This window comes from Otolemur garnettii, unplaced genomic scaffold, assembly GCF_000181295.1.
Source record: "Otolemur garnettii isolate 467f Iridium unplaced genomic scaffold, OtoGar3 scaffold00036, whole genome shotgun sequence".
In the NCBI taxonomy this organism is placed as follows: Eukaryota; Metazoa; Chordata; class Mammalia; order Primates; family Galagidae; genus Otolemur; species Otolemur garnettii.
Genome location: NW_003852431.1, coordinates 9,679,465 through 9,685,464, shown reverse-complemented (window position 1 = coordinate 9,685,464; position 6,000 = coordinate 9,679,465).

Here is a 6,000-nt window from a genome sequence, read left to right as displayed (position 1 = left end):
AAAGAAATAGCTGAAAATGTTAACAAATGGAAAAACATACCATGCTCATGGCTGGGAAGGATCAACATTGTTAAAATGTCCATATTACCCAAAGCAATATATAATTTTAATGCAATCTCTATTAAAGCCCCCACTGCCATACTTTAAAGATCTCAAAAAAATAATACTTCATTTTATATGGAATCAGAAAAAACCTCGAATAACCAAAACATTACTCAGAAATAAAAACAAAGCAGGAGGAATCATACTACCAGACCTTAGATTATACTATAAATCAATAGTGATCAAAACAGCATGGTACTGGCACAAAAACAGAGAGGTAGATATATGGAACAGAATAGAGAACCAAGAGATGAACCCAGCTACTTACCTTATCTGATCTTTGACAAGACAATTAAAAACATTGAGCGTGGAAACGATTCTCTATTTAACAAATGGTGTGGGGTGAACTGGCTGGCAACCTGTAGAGAAGACTGAAATTGGACCCACACCTTTCACCATTAACTAAGATAGACTCTCCCTGGATTAAAGATTTAAACTTAAGACATGAAACTATAGAAATACTAGAAGAAAGTGTAGGGAAAACATTTGAAGAAATCAGCCTGGGTGAAAATTTTATGAGGAGGGCCCCTCGGGCAATTGAAGCAACATCAAAAATACACTACTGGGACCTGATCAAACTAAAAAGCTTCTACACAGCCAAGAACACAGTAAGTAAAGCAAGCAAACAGCCCTCAGAATGGGAGAAGATATTTGCGGGTTATGTCTCTGATAAAAGTTTAATAACCAGAATCCCCAGAGAACTGAAGCATTTTAGCAAGAAGAGAATGAGTGATCCCATCTCAGGGTGGGCAGGGGACTTGAAGAGAAACTTTTCTGATGAAGACAGGCTCATGGCCTACAGATATATGAAGAAATGCTCATCATCCTTAATCATCAGAGAAATGCAAACCAAAACTACTTTGAGATATCATCTCACTACAGTAAGATTAGCCCACATCATAAAATCCCCAAACCAGAGATGCTGGCATGGATGTAGAGAAAAGGGAACACTCCTACACTGCTGGTGGGAATGCAAACTAATACATCTCTTTTGGAAAGATGTTTGGAGAACACTTAGAGAACTAAAAATAGACCTACCATTTGATCCTACAATTCCTCTATTAGGTATATATTTAGAAGACCAAAACTCACATTACAACAAAGATATTTGTACCAGAATGTTTATTTATTGCAGCCCAATTCATAATTGCTAAATCATGGAAGAAGCCCAAGTGCCCATCGATCCACAAATGGATCAATTGTGGTGTATATATACCATGGAATATTATGCAGCCTTAAAGAAAGATGGAGACTTTTCCTCCTTCATGTTTACATGGATGGAGCTGGAACATATTCTTCTTATCACAGTATCTCAATAATGGAAGAAAAAGTATCCAATATACTCAGCCCTACTATGAAACTAATTTATAGCTTTCATATGAAAGCTATAGCCCGACAGAGGGAGGAGAGGGGAGGGGGGAGGATGGGTGGTGGGAGGGTAATTGGTGGGACTACACCTATGGTCCATCTTACAAGGGTACATGTGAATCTCTCTAAATGTAGAATATAAATGTCTTAACACAATAACTAAGAAAATGACATGAAGGCTATGTTAATCTGTTTGGTGAAAATACTTCAAATTGTATATAAAACCAGTACACTGTACCCCATGACTGCATTAACGTACACAGTTATGTTTAATACAAAAATAAATAAATAAAAATAATACAGTATAACAATATGTAGCATTTATATTACATATTCTTATATATGTCTTATGTAAGTCTTATAAAAGGACTTCTATTAAATGTAAAATGATTGTATGTAATCTAGAGATGATTTAAATTATAAAAGGAAATGTGCATAAGTTATACACAACTGTTATACCATTTTATATAAAAGAGAATTCTTTGACTTTTTTATGGAGTTATAGTCTGGGACCAATTTCCCATGGATGCCAACGGACAACTGTATCATCTCCACATAGAAAGTGGTTCTTAGTACATGCACTTGGTAGAAGGGATGCTATTTATTTAAACTAAGCTGCTAGAATATTGCCAGTTAGGATCCAGCAGGTTCAGCTCTGGATTCAAACAACGTTTGGAGTTCCTTAATGTATGACTATAAGAAGACAGCAACAACTAAACTGAGAATGACTAGACTTACATTCTGAAATTCAGAACTGTAGGTGTCTAGGTGCACATTTGACAAAAGTACACACAATAACAACAAACCATAAGCAATCCAAGTACGTTCTCTCATTCACCCACTCTTTCTATCCCTACTCACTGAAGACTTGGGGAAGCTAGGGCAGTATTCCTGATGGTCTATGTTCCCGTCCTTTGTTTGTTTCCATCCTACTTGGTGATCTTTCTTTGTCTCTCTCCCTTCTTCCTATCCCAAATGCATTGAAGCAATTGCAATTGTATTTCCTTTCTTTTATCATCAAATAGAGACAATTCCAAGTCTCACAGGAATTGATCAAAGTTCACCTTTCAAAGAGCAAAGTCCTCATTAAGTCTATTGCTAAGGAGATTGCTTCCTCCAATATATTCAGAAAAATGCCACTGCCGTTTACTTTTAAGAATGATTTCTCTCTCCTGAAACTTTTCCTATTTCTAGATATCTTTGTGTGTAGCCTGCTACACTATGACACGTGAATTGTTTTGGTTTTTGTTAAAATTCTTGCCTTGTGTGGCAAGAAAAAATATTCTACATTAGGTTTTATCTGCAAAGGCTCTCTCTTTGGGCAGAGACAGGATGCCAGTACACCTTTAACTTCCATAGCCAGAATTTGTATTATTGACTTTTTCTTGCCTTTTGTTATGTAGACTACCTAAAACTGATTATTAAGCAACCAGAATCTCAGTATTTGCCAAAAGATTAGCCATCGGTCTATAGTTAGTGCAATTTATAATAATGATAATAACCCAACTAGACTATTAGAAACTCTGGTTTCATAAATAGAAAACTAGAAAAAGAATAAAAGAAATACTTCTCTAATATCTGGGTACTCCCAGAGCATTTCAACAAATAATTTTAAAAACATTCAAAAGAAAAAGTTAAGAAAAACTTTGCTGGAGAATGCCTTTTTAATTTTCATTTTATGAATAGTAATTATTGCTGATACTATAGCTATCTCTCTAATAAAGAGTACCTAAGATTGAATGTGAGCCAAATGAAAGGGCTATGTCTGATATTTCACAAAGATAAATTATTAATAGGCATTTGATTTAGCTTTAGGTCAAGCTAAGAAAACAGCATTCTACTTTTTAGCTTCTTTTTCTATTTGAGGTTTTATTTTATTTTGTTTCTGTCTTATTCTTTTAAATTACCACTATTTATCTCCCATGCTCCATCTCCCCTCTGTACACAGTATCTTAACAATTACACTATTTGTCATTCTTGCTCAAGACTGGAGAAAGCTACATACTTTTTTCAGACTTTAAGAACCCTTCAAGATTAGAGCCTGGCAGAAAACTCTTCTCTCCAGATTTGCATTTTGTCATCCATTATTTATTATTGTTGCCTGCCCTCCCAGAACATTGTTCTTTATGTACTGCTGAGAGCAATATATATATATAGTTCAACTTATTATCTGCTTCCCTTTGTCTATCCAAACCTACAACCCAAGAGAAGACTCCTATTTTCCATACTACAGACAATTCAAGCGTGACCAGCAACACAGCAGACTAAGCACCCAACTTCTGAGCTGGCAGCATCTAGGCATATGCCATCTGAGTCAAGTCATTCATAGACCTCTCCTATTTCTGATCTCTCTGGGATCTTAGGGTCTGAATGAGTTGTCCCAGAGAGAAAATAATAAATGAAACAACAGACAAACTGATTTCCAGCTCTCTTGGCTCACACTAATCTTTATTGTTCCAGAAACTCCCAATATATATCAACAGAATCAAATTCAAGACAGAACTCTCCATATTTTTAACCACAAAGCACACCTTATCCCTTTTACTATATCTAAAAGTAATTTGTTTCTCCTTTAAGGTCCTTTTTTATTTATTCTCAAGAGGATAACAGAGAAGTAATTGTCTTTTCCAAATCATAAAATATATAGTGTCCAACAGTCTGAAAAATAAGAAAACAGAAATAAAGGTCACAGGATAGAAGAGTCACACAAGAAAATCGATTGTGGTAACTTGGGATGGGTATCATTTTCGTCATTCTGCTTTACTCAGCTACCTACCCAAATCACTGGACGTCTACATTACTTACCAAGTTAAATAGCATTTTCAAATGGGGGCTTATTCTACATATTTTTAGTTGAAATAAGCTATGGTTCAATTTAAGGCAAACAGTTATGGTAGAGCAGATATGGCTGCCAAGAGTAGGATGCTGCATATAAAATTAACTTTGGGGAAAAGATTTAATAACTTAAAAGATAAATTTATGAGCCCACACTCAGATATTGAGTTGGTAGAATCTATATTACTAGAAAATTATTATCTATAAAAGTAAAATATTTGGCCCTCTAAAACAAGTAATACAACTATCTGAATACCATACTCTGCCTGAAATTGTATCCAGTAAAAATATAGCTTCTTAAGCTTCATCTTGAATATTAATGTCTGTCATCACTCTCCTTGGGAGGGGACAAACAAAAAGATGATCTTGATATAAAATCCAGGTAAAATAAAAATATTATAATTTTTTTCTATAAAGTAAGTTTAACACAAACTAAGATAGTTTATTGGACAATTAAAGACCAGATGATCAAGTCAAATTAAACAGGCCAAAATTGACATGAAATTGATAGCAAGCTCTGTTGCTCCTATATTTGTGGTTTGATGAGAATACCTTTTATTGAGTAACATGTTTCAATTGCCTATTTTTCCCCTTAAGTCTCAGAAAGGGAAAATAGAACTACTCAGTTATACACTCATTCAACATCTTTCTCTCTGGTCTTTTCTGATGTCCAGCAAAAACTGTTGGCTCTTAACAGTCTTTAATTATTATACTGCAATTACCCTCTAAATCAGTGATCAAGTAGTAAGCCTTTACTAGATTTCTAAAGAGTTTTCTACAACCTTAAACTGTATGTCAGTTTTTCCTAGTGCCTAACACTTACTGTGCATTTCCTACAAAAAAGGTACCATGCTAACCACTTTACTCATATTTTCCCAATTCACCTCTCACAATAATTCTATGGGATAGGAAGTACTATTGATGATACTGAAAGCTAGAGAGGTTCCATAATTCAGACTCAATAAGCTCCATAACTAGGACTTAAACACATTTTTTTCCTGACTCTAGATGCAATTTTGTCAACATAATTTAGGTAGACTAAAGCAGCACCTGGAAAGAGATACAAGGACTTTTGTTACAGTGCTAGGGAGGAAAAGGGGGAAAAAAAAAAACATTGCATGAGCATTTTCTTTAACATGTCTGCCTTTGTGCAAATCCTTCTCCATCAAAACAAGATTATCCACACTATTACCCCAATAATTCTGTATAACTAACCACCCCAAAACTCATGGGCTAAAATAACAGGTATTTATTGAGCTTATGAGTTAACAAGTCCACAATTTGTGCAGAGTTTGGTTGGATAACTCATCCAGCATTGACTGGGCTCACCCACGTGTTTGGTGGTCTGTTGACGGTTGGCTGGGGTAGCAAGGTGATGAAGTCACTTGCCTTCCTTTTTCTTCAGAAGGCTAAAGTCATGAACATGGTGAAATAATCAAGGGAAAACCCAAATACATAAGCAGTCTTCAAGTCTTTCCTTGTGTTCTATCTGCTAATAGTCCATGAAACAAAGCAAGCCACATGACCCACACACACTTAGAGTGAAAAGGCACAATAAAGCTACACAGTGAAGTGTCTGAATACATGGGAGTTAAAAAGTTTGGTCTAGTGTTGAAATCAGTATGCTAGAACCTACAAGTGTTAATCTTACTTCTTAAGGCTCTTTTCACCTTTGGCATTCTAAGGTTATGAATC